Source organism: Mandrillus leucophaeus, unplaced genomic scaffold (genome assembly GCF_000951045.1).
Source record: "Mandrillus leucophaeus isolate KB7577 unplaced genomic scaffold, Mleu.le_1.0 Scaffold903, whole genome shotgun sequence".
NCBI classification, from domain to species: domain Eukaryota; kingdom Metazoa; phylum Chordata; class Mammalia; order Primates; family Cercopithecidae; genus Mandrillus; species Mandrillus leucophaeus.
In genome coordinates, this window is record NW_012109842.1 from 527,814 (window position 1) to 543,480 (window position 15,667).

The 15,667-nt window shown below is 43.7% G+C and overlaps 1 protein-coding gene across 2 annotated transcripts in view; it reads left to right on the forward strand.

Annotated features, from left to right (window-relative positions):
- The window catches only part of L3MBTL4 (l(3)mbt-like 4 (Drosophila)), a 465,654-nt gene that overhangs the window by 42,341 nt on the left and 407,646 nt on the right, over positions 1-15,667 (forward strand). Inside the window, exon 1 of one of the 2 annotated variants that reach the window (XM_011969787.1) lies at positions 10,115-10,198. The exons of the other annotated variant lie outside the window; for it this stretch is intronic. The gene's annotated coding sequence lies outside the window, so the exon portion shown is untranslated. Of the gene's footprint in view, positions 1-10,114; positions 10,199-15,667 lie in introns of those variants that run through there. 2 annotated transcript variants of the gene reach the window in all.

Below are 15,667 nucleotides of genomic sequence, written 5' to 3' on the forward strand. Positions count from 1 at the left end.
ACTATGCAGCCATAAAGAAGGATGAGCTCATGTCTTTTGCAGAGACATGGATGCAGCTGGAAACCATCATTCTCAGCAAGCTAACACAGAAACAGAAAACCAAACACTGCATGTTCTCGCTCGTAAGTGGGAGTTGAACAATGAGAACACATGGACACAGGGAGGGAAACATCACACACCGGGGCCTATCATGGGGTGGGAGGCTAGCGGAAGGATAGCATTAGGAGAAATACCTAATGTAGGTGAAGGGTTGATGGGTGCAGCAAACCACCATGGCACGTGTATACCTATGTACAAAAACTGCACTTTCTGCACATATATCCTAGAACCTATAGTATAAATAATGATAATAATAATAATAATAAAAACCAACTCAGGAAACTCACCAGTCAAGGGTGTGCATGTAGGTAGTGTGGAGACAAGTGGACAGGGACATGAGAAGAGGTAAGATTTCTTCACCTGTACCTATTTATATGGTCTTGACTTTTGAACCGGATGAGTTTATCAGTTACTCAGTACGTGAATGGATGAATTTGTAACTAAACAAATAAACAAAACACAGCACAGTGCTCCTGGTGGCCAGCCAGGTTTGCGACCCTCGAGACAGGAGGCCAGGTGAGGATCAGAGAAATCCACTTCCTGCCTTTTCCCTTTTCCTGTTGGTGCTCCGTGCCCTCCTCCAAAGTTTCATTTGCTTTTGGTTGATAGAACTTTCTGGAATTTGTGATAGTCAGCATTACTAGCGTCCTTAGATAGTTGGCACTTTGTATCACCTTTTGTATTTTCACAATGATTTCAGTGGGAGGGCAGGAGATGGCAAATCCCATCTTGCTACTTTCATTCCTCCGTTCAGATATTCATTTAACAGATGTGATGAGCTATTAGCAAGGGCCATACACTGTTCTAAGTTCTTGGGCTATGCTAGCAAAGAAAATAGTTGTGGAGCCTGACTACGTCTTTTGTTAGGTTGTTTGTTTGTTTGTTTGTTTTTTGAGACAAGGTCTCACTCTGTCACCCAGGCTGGAGTGCAGTGGTGCCATCAAGGATCACTGCAGCCTCAACCTCCCAGGCCCAAGTGATCCTCCCATCTCAGCCTCCCGAGTAGCTGGGACTGCAGGTACACACCACCACACTCAGCTAATTTTTGTTGTTGTTGTTGTAGAGATGGGGGTCTCCCCAGCCCAGGCTGGTCTGAAACTCCTGGTCCCAAGCAATCCTTCCACTTTAACCTCCCAAAGTGCTGGGATTACAGGCATGAGCCACTGTGCCCAGCTGGGGCCTTACTTTGTGTACCCTGTAGATAGGATAGACAGACAACAAATATGCAGAAGAAAGGAACAGACAGCGTCAGTTCATCGAGTGTTTAGTGATGAAACTAAAACAGACTGATGTGACAGCGAGTCAGGGGGTGCTACTGTGGATAATTTTCACGACTGACATGAGGAGGTGATGTTTGAAGTGGTACCTACATTAGGAGGAGCAGGAAGCCCTGCAAGGATCTGGGTGCCGTGCTCCAGGTGGGCTGCAGTGAGTGCACAGGTGCTGAGGAGCATCTTGCTGGGCACCTCTGGGGACAGTGGGAGGGCCACTGTGGCCAGTGAGGCAAGCAGGGAGAAAGCAGACTGAAAAAGTGGGGTAGGAGAGCTTGAGGGGCTAGACCCAGTGCATACGTGGCCTTGTAGGACTCAGTGACGAGTTTGGAGTTTCCTTAATGTGCTGAGAAGCTATTGGCATCTTGAGCAGGGCAGGGACGAGTTCTTAGCCACGACATTGTGGGCACATGTCTTGGGACACCTCACGTTTAGCGTGTCTACACCTAAACCAGTGCCTTCGCCTCAGTCTGTGCTTCTGCCGATTTCTTGGTGAGTGGTTTTCTCACGTTGCTGCCCAAGTGGAGATGTGACGTCCAGGCCAGGCCCTTCTTTCTTTATTATTGCCCACGTCTGTTCTGTCACCAGATCCTACTGGCTTCCACCCCGCTCTTTCTGGGGTCTTCTCTATTTCTCACCCTGACTGTTGCAGTTAGGCCATTGTCATCTCATTCACTAAACTGGTATTTATTGACGACCTCCTGTGCCCCAGACGTGATTCCAGGTGCTGGAGATACAGTGACAAAGAAGCCTCTCGGAGGGCTCAGGTAAAGGAACTAGTATGCAAAGTGCTGAGTGTGATTCTCAGGGAAGCGCTGGCTGTGGAGGTGTCCCTCACCGAGCCTGGGATCGGGGTGGTGGTTGCAGGAGGCATCCGAGGAAATGACATTTACACAGAGGCCCCAGGGGCAGCGAGGTGGTGGGAAGGTGGCTCCAGGTAGGAGGTGAGAAGAGAGTGCACAAGGTCAGGTTGTAGCACAGTCTGACTTGGAAGAGAAGTTGGCTGGTCAGGTGGGAAGCCAGGTCAGGAGGTGCCTCAGAAGCCATGGCAGCCTGGACTGTATCCTTAGAACGGGAGAACCACGGAGGGGCCGTAAATGGGGGAGAGAGAGCCAAGCCATAGGGGCATTTTAGGTCCACATACGGACAGTAGGTTTGGAAGGTACAAAGGCTGGAGTTCCTGTATCGACTGGGGCAGGTGCAGTGATCTAGGTGGCTGCCAGTGGAAGGCGCCTGTGAGTCAGAGTTTGCAATTCCTGTGGACATCTGAATTAATTCTGCAGATCAGACAGCGTTACACTGCAGGAGCAGCCCGAGTTTCACAATGCACCAAAGCAGAAGCTTTTTGGAAATCTATATATTTTTTCATATTATTGGGAATCTCTTCAGAATATGAAGGCTTTATTGAATTGCGTCTGAAATGAATTTCATTTAAATACTGAATTAATTGAAAGCTTTGCTTCTGAATATTTTTCCATAGATTTCACGGTGCTTTAGAAATTTCATTTTGCCTCATGTTTTAGTATTGGCAATAACTGCCAGTAATAGAAGTGGCAATGTTGAGGGAAATGATGGTGGCAAGTGTGGGAGGGTCTCAGTGGTCAGCTTTCTTACGGTGAGGAGAGGCGGGGATGGCTGGTTCTATAGTGTTTTCACTGGGACCAGGACTCACTGTGGAAGGGGAGGAAGTACCACTTTGTGGTGAGAACAGCACACAGGCTCCTGTTTACCATCCTAGTGGTTTGAATTTAATGAAACCCTTTGGAATTTTGACTGTAATCATGGAAGAGGTCATTTGCTTCTTTATTTGTACAGCTTTTTGTATCCATCAGTCCCATGAATATTTGTTGACACTCACTGCCTATTAGGCACGATCCCACAAAAGAAATGCGGTATTTGCCGATGAAGTAGGCCTCAACGTTGCCTTGCATCTAAAAGGCGAGACATTGCCAGGGAGTTTATTTTGTAGCTCTCTTGATAAAATGTTTTAGCAAACACTAGTGTGCCAGGCTTGGTCCTAACTCTCTGCCAGTGTTAACCCATGTAATCCTTGTGACAGCTCTGTGTGGTTGGTGCTGTTGTTACTGGCATTTTACACACAAAAGAACCAGAGCACAGGGGATAAGTGACTCACCCAAGTCACAGCTGTTCAGCAGTAGAGCTGGATTTGAACCCAGCCACTGCCATTCCAGAACTGGATTTTCAGGAAGATGCAGCAGGAGTATGAAGGGCGGGTGTGTGCATCTGCTATTTGTGTGTGCACGGGGGGGAGATGTGGGTAACCAGGGGGGGCTTTTATTTTACTTGAATTCTTCAGAGACCACTGAAAATTTACAACAATGAAGAAAAGTCGTCTCTTAAACCCATAAATTTTGTTTCAGTTATGAATTTCTAAGACCATCCTTTAAAAACCCCCAATAATTCAGCTTTGTGAGTCTCTTAGGAAACAAAACAAAACAAAATAACACAGTTTCTGTTTTGAGTAATCTGTCACATTCAAGTTTATTATTATTATTTTTTAACATTTTAGTTTATGGAAGTGGTAAAGTGGGGGTATTTCTTTTTATCAATTCACTTGACATTTGGGCAGATCTGATGGAGTTTGTAAATCAAGGCTTGCACTGTAATTCCCTTGTACTTTCTCTGGGATTTTGCTACTGTGATTCACTTGAAGATGTATTTTGTACGGTGCATAATTTGTTTAATCGAGAGCCTGCTTTGCCAACACTAGGTTGGATTCCTTGTTGGCAGGGTACGTTTGGGTAGAGCGACTTCTCTTTGCACTTTGTCAAAGCTCTAAGATCTCAATGTGTGTAGGGGTGTGTGCAGGGCAGATAGGAACAGGGGTTTGGTGAAGAACTGAGCATGGCTGCTGCCCCTACAGCAGATCAGCTAGTGAGGAGTCGATGTCAAGGACATCTAGTGGAGTGTTGGCCTGTGTTTTTATGCAAGTAGGAATGGAAGGGACCTCACTCCCGTTAAACCTGGTGGAGAGCATGCATAGGGTAGCGGAAAGCCCAACCCTTTTGACTGCCCTTTGGGAAGGTTTGATAAAGGACTACTTTGTTTCAGGTTGTTTCTTTACTGTGTAAGAGACAAGCTCTGCAGTTCCCAGCATGGATGAGGTTGCAGAGACAAGGATGCGCAAACTGGATAGCTTCCCAGAATCTGCAGAGTCACATCTTCATGGTGCGGCCTCATTATATTTCTTAGAGAAACTTTTCCCTCAGAATATTGTGGGGAAGGGAGCCATTAACATCACATTTAATGAAAGATCAGATATATGTGATTTTTTTTGCATCATTCTGTTTTGGATGACAGTTTTCAAAAAGGAAAAAATGGTCAATATTTAAATGTGCTTTGCAACAATGAAACACTTAACGACCATTGATTGTCATCTTGCTTCTAGAGGACACAGAATTTAAACTTTCTTCCCATTATTTGCAAAATATAATTATGGTGGGTTAAGTTCCTGCAGGAAAACGTGTTTTAAGTGAAAGAACTGGAGTCAGACTGTTGTTTCGTTTTTTTGGTTTGTTTGTTTTTAAAGAAAAATGATCACAAACAAAACACTGAAGCAATTTACGTATTTTCAGCAATTACATATCTGTCCATTTGGTTCTATGTAGGGTGATCATATAATTTAATGTACAGGTGAGGACACTTTGGAGAGTGAAAGGGGGCACTTAGTGGATTGGAAACAGTGGGTCAGCAGGTGTGCACTGGGATTGCTTTGTGCAAAACCAGGAGCTCTCACCACTCATAGTTTAAGAAGCCTTGCTGAAGAATGGATATTGAAAAGAGGAAAATGAAATAAAGAGTTGCAAATTTTCATTTACTATTGAAGACAATTATAGTTGGTTCTGGGATTTGATTTTACCTTGCTTTCAAACTAATAAGATACTGTTACAAATAAGCCTGTTATTTTTCATGGGTGCTGGCAGAGGACACGAGGCTCCTGGGTCAGAGGAAAAGGGGTGTCTAATTCGTAGTACAGCAAGCACAACAGCATTGGAATATTTATATCAGTTTCCCTTGCCCCCCACATCCCCATAGGGCAGCTTGTTATGGACCAGGTAGATGCTGGACTTGCAGTGTATTTTCATCATAGCAGAGTTGCACACCCAGGCAGGGGCAGCCACCACAGTTATAGCAAGCAGTAAATACGCCTAGTCTTTCCCAGGGGCTGGGAGAGGGAGGTGGAGAAAGGAGGAAAGAAGGTAACTCGTCTCTCAAAGTTTGCCAGCTGCATAAACAACCTTAGGAAATGGCCTGGGTGGGAGGGTGGTCAGGGCGTGAAGTCTTGGCACCGCTGACAAGATGTGTAGGGGTCCAAGGGTCCAGGAGCACTGTCTCTCCCAACAGTTCTGAGTTGTGACATGTATCCTCTTTATGGCTTCAGGCCTGTGTTCATTGCGTCAAGGTAGACATTGAAGAGAGGCTATTGTGGAGAGCCTCATGGAATTCATGGATGTCTTTATGGTGATATTGATAAGCTTCTTGAGAAACTGAGCCTGGAATTAAAAGAATGCTTTCTTATAGTGTTCTGAAACCGAGAACAAGATCAAATTATTAGGCTTTCTGCTTTATTACAGGTTGGCATCTATTTTCTTAACCACAGTTCAGTGAACTATACATTTGTAGCTAAATTAGGAAGGTTCTCTAAGCATTATTAGTTATTACCAACCACCAGTGCCCTGCCTTAACAATTCAGTAACATTTGGGGCGGGACATGTGAGGAAGGCCATTGTTGGAAGAGATGCTCTGCGGTAGTAAGAGTTTCGGTGAAATTTTGGAGGATGATTTGCCAGGCAGAGTTGGCTTTCCTCAGGATCGTGCAGCGTTTTATGCTTGAGTTTCCTGGGTGTGTTGCTGTTTCCCAACGTGAGCCTGGGCTGTCCTGGGCCCTTAGCTTCCTCCGAGAGGCTCTCCCCGCAGGGTCTCGCTTCCAGAGTAACCAGCCCTGAGGCTGTCTTCCACCCTCATCAAAACCTGCTTTTCACAGGCATTTCCAGAGCTCCACTCTGGGTGTTCTGCTGAGTTCTCTGATGGTTTGTATTCTGGCTCATCAGCTGACAGTACAGGTGTAAGCCAGGGGTGGCAAGTCATAGCCCAGTGGCCACATCTGGCCTGCTGCCTGTTTTGTCAGTGTTTTTACTGGCACACAGCCATGCCCATTTGTTTTAATATTGTGTGGCTCCCTCGTGCTCTGATGGCAGAGTTTAAGTAACTGCCGCAGGGACTATGACCCTCAAAGCCTAAATATTTACAGTCTGGACTTAAAAAAAACACAAAACTGTGCCGACCTCGGGTCTAAGTTAATAGATCAACCGGACAGAGCCCTCCTTAGCACTGCAAGGCTTTTGCTGCTGTGCGTTTCCCACAATGCTCTGTGCACAGAAAGTGCTGCTGTGCATTTCCCACAATGCTCTGTGCACAGAAAGTGCTGCTGTGCGTTTCCCACAATGCTCTGTGCACAGAAAGTGCTGCTGTGCATTTCCCACAATGCTCTGTGCACAGAAAGTGCTGCATCTGCATTTGGTAAGTGAGGAAAGATAAGCGCTGGTTGGTGAAATGCGCATGAAAAGCGCTGGCCTGCAGTTGTGGAAACCCAAATGTCTTTTCTTACAAACTTTTAATTTTAAAAAATTTTTCTGAGTCTGCTTGCTGGAGAAAGCCCGTACATCTTAAGAGTGCATTTGGTGGGGGAAGTGCTTCAGCTCTGTCCCTGTCAATTGGGGACAGTGTGGCCTGCAGGTTTATCAGAGCGGCTGCGTCTACCTCCCAGCTCAGTCTCCTGTCAGGGAGGACCCTTCACCACCGCCGAACCTTTGAATCATATGCACATTTAACTTAGGTGACTTCATCTCTTTTGGCCACCGGTAGTGGGTGTGATTCTGCCGCTGCCCCGGGTGGGAGGGGGCCTGCTGTGCCCTCATGTGTGCTGGGTTATGTAGGCCTGAAGGGACTGTGCTGTGCTGAACAGGAGGCGTGGTTTCCATCTGGGTTCCCACTGAAGAACCTGCAGTATTTCCCCCGCTGGAACAAAAGCTGACTTTATTGCTCCTTTAGAGGCATTTATCATTTTCCAAGTCTGATGGGATTGTATGTAATTTTTCCCTTTGCATGAGGACATTAGAACCTAACTTCCCGTAACATGCCAGTCCGCTGTGTTTATGATTCATGCATCAGGATTTATGCCTGCTCTCTGCCAGGCACTGTCCTGGGTGCACAAGCAAGAGAGGGAGACAGAATAAAAACCTCACCTATGCCTTCCCTTCACCCGTGTCCAATAGTAAGTCAGGTCGATGCTTTCTCTTGTGTTTTTTTGTTTTGTTTTGTTTTGAGACCGAGTCTCACTCTGTCACCCAGGCTGGAGTGCAGTGGCATGATCTCTGCTCCCTGCAACCTCTGCCTCCCAGGTTCAAGCAATTCTTGTGCCTCAGCCTCCTGAGTAGCTGAGACTACAGGCACGTGCCACCATGTCCAGCTAATTTTTGTATTTTCAGTAGAGACGGTTTCATCGTGTTGGCCAGGCTGGTCTTGAACTCCTGACGTCAAGTGATCCACCCGCCTCGGCATCCCAAAGTGCTGGGATTATAGGCGTGAGCCACTGCACCTGGCCGGTGCTTTCTTTATAAGGCATTTTACTACCTTTTCTCCCCTCTAACCAGAAACTGCTGGTTACTTTGCACCTGGGCTATTCTAGCAAATCTTCCAGCTGGATTCTGGGACTCCCTGACTCTTGGCTCTTGTCCTGTGAATGTCATCCCAGGTCTGTTGCAGATCCCCCTTTCCAACCAAATCCAGCTGTAATCCTGCTTGGCTTTCACAGCCCTCCATGAAGCCTTCCTGGGCAACATGATTTCCTCTTATTCCTCATAAGAAATGGCCTCCCATGTATCTGAGCTCTTTTCTGTTTCTGAGCCACGGCCTGTGTTATTTCCCTTGTATAGAGCGACCCCTTCTAAAGATTCTCCTTCCTCTGTATAAGGCTTTTTAGCACCATTGACAGTTTTGGACCAGAGAGTTCTTTGTGGTGAGGGGTTGTCCTGTGCTTTGTAGGGATGTTTAACGTGTGGCTGGCCTCCGCCCACCACATGCCAGCAGCACCCCTCCCCACCATCCCCGGGAGGACACATTCCCTCACTTTCAACCTACTTTCTTATATTTTCTGTTCGTTTCTTATATCAGCATATTGATGAATTATGATCTTTATAGAGATTGCTGATTTCTGTCTTTTAATTTGTGTACTTTTGAGAACCACTGCTTTCAAACTGTATGTGGGGGACAGACTGCCCCAAGTGGTAGCCCTGCTTCTCCAGGAAGCGTCTGTCGACTGCAGCCCTTGCTCACCTTCTCTTCCTTCGACTAGTGTAGCGCTTGTGCATAACAGGCATTGACTTTTTTTTTTTTTTGAGACAGAGTCTCTCTCTGTCACCCAGGCTGAAGTGCGGTGGCGAGATCTTGGCTGACTGCAGCCTCTGCCTCCCAAGATCAAGGGATTCTCCCACTTCCGCCTCCTGAGTAGCTGGGACTACAGGCACGTGCCACCATGCCTGGCAAATTTTTGTATTTTTAGTAGAGACAGGGTTTCACTGTGTTGCCCAGGCTGGTCTCTAACTCCTCACCTCAAGTGATCTGCCCACCTCGGCCTCCCAAAGTGCTGGGATTACAGGTGTGAACCACCACGCCCCACCTCCAGGCACTGACTTTTATTAAGATTAATAATTAGCACTGTTTGCCAGTTGCTTACAGTCAATGAATCTTGCTTCCATAATTGTGTTGTAGGCTCCTAAAGTCAGGGACTACATGCTATACTACTTTTCTGGGACTTTTTGGAAGTTTCTTAAACTTTCTGTGGCTCCATTTTCTTATCTGCAAAATGAGGACAACAATACCTATACCTCAGGGCTGTTTTGAAGTTCCACGAGTTAGTGCATGGAAAGTGCTTAGCAGGCATCTTGGCAGACAGTAAGCACACGGTCAGCTATCTACCTGCGGTGACTACTGTTTATCACCCAGTGTCCCTAGCAAAGTAGGTAACCCAGTGGGTAGTCAAGTTCACTTTTACTTCTTTAGGGAAGTGACTGGAATGGGAGCATGTGGGCTGCGGCCTCAACAAAGATCTTCTGGTGTTTTCTCTCCTTTGCTTGCACCCCAAATATTTTTATGCTGTTGACATCAGTTAAAAGTAAGCACTGATTGCTGCCTCACTGTGAGCCATGGAGGAGCAGCACAGAGCAGGTCATGGTGGATGCTGGCGACTGGAAAGAGTGTAGAGGATGAAGGGAAGATGGTGCCTCCCTCGTCTGTGCTGAGGTCTTTATGCATTTGTGTGTTGACTCTCTTTCGTGTGGCTTTCTTGTGAGCTCCAGGGAAATCATGCTGGCTTGGTATCCCTCAGCAACTCAAAGCTGAAGTGTGTTCAGCCACATCTTCCTTCCAAGCATGTTCTTCCCAGGACTTGGTTTTGAATTCCTGTTTCACGAGCTTTGTGATTGTAACCTGTAGAACTTCCATTTCTTTATAAAATGGGAATGATTCTAATATCTCCTTCCCAGGTTGAAGTGAGGGCTAAAAGAGGTAATGCCGAATCCGTATCTTATGAGTAAAGCTCATGGCATCTGTTAAGAGGCAAATCACCATCCTCTGTGACCATTAGTGCTGTTTACAATGTGCCTTCCTAGTGGTCATGGGAAATCTGGAAATGGGCGGCGTTCTGAGAGCAGCCTTGGCCTCACAGTACTTTATCTGAGTGCTCTGTCTTTAGGTCAGGTGGCTTCTGGGGCCTTCTGAGCAACATGCACAAGCTGCGACAGCTACTGGCAAAGGAGTGTGAAAAGAGGTTGTCAGGGATTGCCCTGACCCCAGCTTCTGAGAGCAGGTGCAGCGCGTGTTTCTGATTCGGTGGGCGAGGCCAGGTGAGAGGGGTTCTGTGTGAAGACATTGTGGGCCGGGGCGGAGAGCACCCTGAGGAGGCGGCACTGGTGTGGTTAATCCATTGGCCTCCTAGACTGGTGGGAAGCCTGTTCTCGACGGGAGGCCACTCATTTTCCAGGAAGGACACACTGGCCAATAGCTTAGGCCTTCGGCAAGAGTTTATTTTAAAGCGAGGTAATGGCGATGGCAACAGGAGTGTCTGTGAGGCTGTCCTCTTGGCCTTCACAGTGATGGTTTCTAGGTAAGTTTTGAAAAGAGCACACTTCTGTGTTTTACTGCAGACTGAAGGGTTTTCTAGGCGTGTATGTGAGGAATAAGATTACTGCCCACTCAGAAAAGAGGGCATGACATGCAATCAGAGGGACCTGACAGAAAGGTTAGCTCCAGGGTTAGGCAGTCGGGCTTGGGATCCTCTTAGCTCCTGCTGGGGGAGCGTCTCTCCTGGCCTTGCGTTCTGGCACCTGCTGTGGGCTCTGCTAGGGACTTGTGTTTTGTGCCCTGTTTGGGTTCGGTGAGTCAGGTCACTGCCAGGCACTGCTGCTGCGTCTCTTTCTAATGCAGAGATCTGCTCCACAGACAGTCTCTTTGGCTAGAGTAAAAGGAGATCTTCCTGTGGGTATACAGTACATTCAATAATTTCCTTTTAAAGCACTCATATACATCCTTGAATCTTTTAGAAAAAGGCAGGCAAATGATGAGAGAAAGTCTGGCATTTTGATGGCATCCCAGTCTCCTTGGCATTAAACAAACATCTGCACTCAGCAGAGTTTTCCTGTCACAACATCGTCCATTCAGCTAGATTCTGGCTGGGAATAGTCTTTTTGGGAATGTGTGAAATTAGATACCTATTTAAAGTTGTATCCACAGCTTTGCTTTACAATACTAATAGAGATATGTAGAATTCATGAATATCAATTCCTTGTATAGATATATTCATAGACCTTCTCTAGTCCCTGTATTATGCACTTCTTGCCTTCATTTGGAAAGAACTACTCCTAGATAATATCATTATTTAAAAACACAAACTTTTCTATCTTAAGAATTCAGTGATACTGTGAACACTTTCAGATGTTGGAGGATGGCCTTAAAATAGACACTGATGCTATTATGCTATCTTTCTCTAGACATAGTAGCCACAGTTTGTTCTCTGACATGAGTGTTTGTCTGTATTTTCTGTATGGCCACAGTTCTAGGAGCTCAGCATGTTGCAACGTTGTTTAAAGAAGAATGTGCTGACCATCTGTGGACAGGCATTTTCAAGTTAATACTATGTCAGGGAATGCATATGAAATTACTTGTCTGTTCTATATGGAGAAATTATTACATTTAGTTATTAAGTTTACAAGTTTTAGACATAATTTTTAAGTTTATGCATTTAGAGAAGGAAAGGACTATAGAATTAAATAAAAGGTTTGTAGGTTTCTTTCCTTAATCTAGCCCAGGCATGTATATAATTGAGGTTCCAGAAGTATGCTACGGCCACCTTCCCATCTGCACTCCTGACAAAGTGCACCCTGTTTGCCGTGCCCTTGTGAGGTGCATTTGGCTGAGGTTGGGTGATTTTTTTTCACAACTTGTGCATACGTTGACAGTGCCTGTCCTCTTTATTTAATATGAGAGAGTAATGTTGCTTAAGTGAATTCAGCTTAGGTAATTATTTAAAAAGAGTGACTTAGCGCAGATTGTAATGTCCCTTGAAGAACTAGTGATAATTTGAAAATCATTTAGCTTGCAAACAATACAGTGTTTCAAGTAACTTTTCAAAAGCTGGCGTTTTTGCAGAAGATAGAAGGGACTGTGGAGCCAATTTGTATCAGAGATAGTAGCCTGGATTTTGTTCTTTCCTTGACTTTACAAGTTCTTCTTGCTGTGTGGGTATTGTTTTCCTTATCTGGAATGCGGGATCTGACGATTTAAACCACGCTATTGTTGCTGCCTTATCTTCCTATGAGAAACCTGAGCCATTTTCTTCTTTAGATGGCTAAAATGTCTGTTTTCAAATAGGACAGGGCCAGTAGAATAAATCTTCCATTTATTTCTTCTGAGGATAAAGCAGATAGAATAAGTTAACAGCATTATCATGTGCAATTATGGTTAACCTACTTCTATTTCTTCTTGAGTTCATAGTGTATGTCTTTATGTCACAAAGCTGGGAGGAAAATAACAGCTCCTTAGACATTCCATTGAACAGTGATTTTATTATCTTTTCCTCTCTGTTTCTCTTAATCTCTTTTTTTGCCTGTATAAAACATAATGTTTATACATTGTGTAAGTTTTCTGAAGTTTTTTGTGTGAAGGGAAGCATGTTTATTCCATAAAACATATTCGTAGGTGCTTGATATCATGATATGATAATCTCAGTATTTAATAAATATTTTTAGTGATAATTTTGATTGCATTGATTATACGCATGAACATTCAGGCCTAAGTTTATAAAGATACAGAAATATATCTAGTAACAACAGCATGAATAAACATTTTATTTAATTTGAAAACTTAGACTTTTGATTTTTTTTGCTATAACATATATTTTAAAAAATAAACACTTGTCCTCACTCTTGGTTACTAGTCTTTTTTTATGGGTATGGAAGTTAATAGTGTCTATTTTTTTTTTAGCTGCTTTTGAAATATGCCTTAAATTTTGTTTACAAATATAATCTAAATTGCCTAGATGGTAAAGACTTTACTGACATCTGAGATTACAGTTATGAAAATATTAGGCATTGTGTAGAAAGTGTATATGATAGATACAAATTTAGAGTGTTATAATTTATCCTAATGAATTTTAAACATGCCACAAAATATATCCTTTTGATTACACTTATGGGTAAATTTGTGTTATGTGTAAATTATGATGACATCTAATTTCATCAGTTTTAAAGTTTAGCAGTTTATTTAATGATGAAAAAATTGGTAAAAAGAAATGTTACCAGTGACTCTTTTACTTAGGAAGTAACGATGAAGCTTTTAGGTTTGAATTGTGGACTCTGTTCTCTGTAGAAATAATGGACTAATTTGTATTTTTTAAGACTGGAGTTCTTAACTTTTTGGTCTCAGGATCCTGTTATACTTTTAAAAACTACTAAGGACCCAAAAGTACTTTTAGTATTATATGTGTCTTATATAACAATATTTATGGCATTAGAAATTACAGTGGAAAAAATTAAGAATATTTATTAGTTTATTTAAAAATAACAATATAATCATTACTTAACATAAATAATATTTTAATGAAAATAATTATATTCTCTGAAACAAAAATATTTAGTGACAAGAGTGGCATTGTTTCACATTTTTGCAAATGTCTTTAATGTCTGGCTTAATAGAAGACAGCCAAATTCTTATATGTATTTCTGCATTGCAGTCTGTTGCAATGTGTTGTGTTGGTTGAAGTATAAGAAGAAAATCCAGGCATGCATAGATACAAGGGTCGACAAGAGAGGATGTCGAGGACCCCTTGAAAATATGATGGAGACCCTCAGGGGCCCTTGGACGACAGTTTGAGAATCATTTTTAAGACAACGGGTAGAGTTTTAGTGATACCCTCTTCCCCCCCACCCCCAAATGTTAGATGTCGAGGGAGTATAGTAATCATGAGAAGTCATCTGAACTTGGAGTAAGGCTTGCTGCTGTTAGTAAGTTATGTGAATTAAGCATGTAATACCTTTGAAGCTCAGTGGCTGTTTTTACAGTATGATTCAGAACAGCATAGCAGTTAAGTGGGCATGGGAGCTCCAGATGGAGACTGCCTGGGTTCAAAACTGGGCTCCTTCACTGAGTGGCTTCGTAAGTTGGGGCAAGTTTCTTAATCTCTGTAAACTTCAATTCGTTCCTCTCTAATATGGGAATAGAAGAGTCGTTTCTCCTGGAATCACTATGAGGCTTAAGGGGTTAACTCACATGAAGTATTTGAAAGTTTGGCAAGGAGTAAGCACTCAGCAAGTTAGCTGTTAGTATTTTTGTTACATCTGGGTTTCCAAAAGTAGCTTAATGGCCACCATTTTCTTTATCTTTGTAACTTCTGACATTGTGCTTTCAGTTTGCTTTTTAATACATGTACTTGGGTGGACTTTCCCTGTCAACTCTCATAACATTGCGGTTTGGAGGTGGTGGGAAGTGGTTGAGAAGACACGGAGATGCCTGGAGGGACACTGGGGCACCCGCGGGGCCTGGGTGTCGGGTGTAGACGTGTAGTGAGCCATCAGGGACTGCTCCTGGACGTTTCATACCTGGGTTTTCCGTGAAGGGGTTTGTTAGAAGAAACGCTTCCAAAGTTAAACCAAGTATGAAATCCACTTACTGCCACAATTTACGAACTGAGGAAACGGAGACTTGACCGGTTTTTGGCGATTTTTCTTTCATTTCTTTTTCCACTAGGAATAGAAGAATATCTGTGTCTAGCATTTAATTTCATCCCTGATATTTGTTCTAGACTATTATTTCCGTCAGATTTCATAGAAAACAGCCTCTTCATTTTCACAGGAGCTATGGGAAAAGTGTTTTAGAACGGAGACTTTTCCTCTGTGGTTCACAGTAGGTGAGTGCTGTACGCGGGCATCAGTGTGTGGCGACTGAAAGGCAGTGCACATGTGCACACACTTCCTTCTCCACCCTTCTCCCGGAAAAAGCCAGTACAGCCTGGGATTTGGGATTTAACATTTCTAATAAAAACTTGCATTTGTTTTTTCCCATATCTTATATTGCATTCTTTTCCCACGATTTTCCAATACCCTGTACAGAAAGTGCTCAGTAAATACTGGTTCATGAGTTGTTACTAAGATGTTGTAAGTTACCAGGGAGGGAAAGGGTTATATTGGAAAAAGTGCACATGTTAAAGTCAGAGATATTTGGGTGCAGCTACTGGCAGTATCATTTCTTGGTATTGTGATTTGTGTGTAATTTCTTTGGGCCTTATTTAAAAAATAGTTATAATGAGACTTCACATGGATGTCATAGAATCGCAGATTACATAAATGAAGGTAGCCATCCTCCACTAGACCCAAGTGGCAGGGGAAGGGGCAGTTTTCCAGCAGAGAGGGGTGCTGTTAGCAGAAGGAGAGAGGGCTACTGGGCTACCGAGCAGACAAAACTATAGAGATGGTGTATGTGAGCTCTTCTAGTGCTGGTCTCTTCATGCCTTTTCCTTTCTTTTACTTTTCTTTTGTTCTCTTCTCTTCTTTTCTTCTTTCTTTTCTTTTCTTTCCTTCTTTCCTCCTCCTCTTTCTTTCTCGAAACGAGTTTCTCTCTTTCTTTCTTTCTTTGTTTTTCTTTCTTTCTTTGTTTCCTTCCTTCCTTCCTTCTTTCTTTTCTTTTTTTTTTCTCTTCTTTCCCTTTCCTTTTTTTCCTTTCCTTTC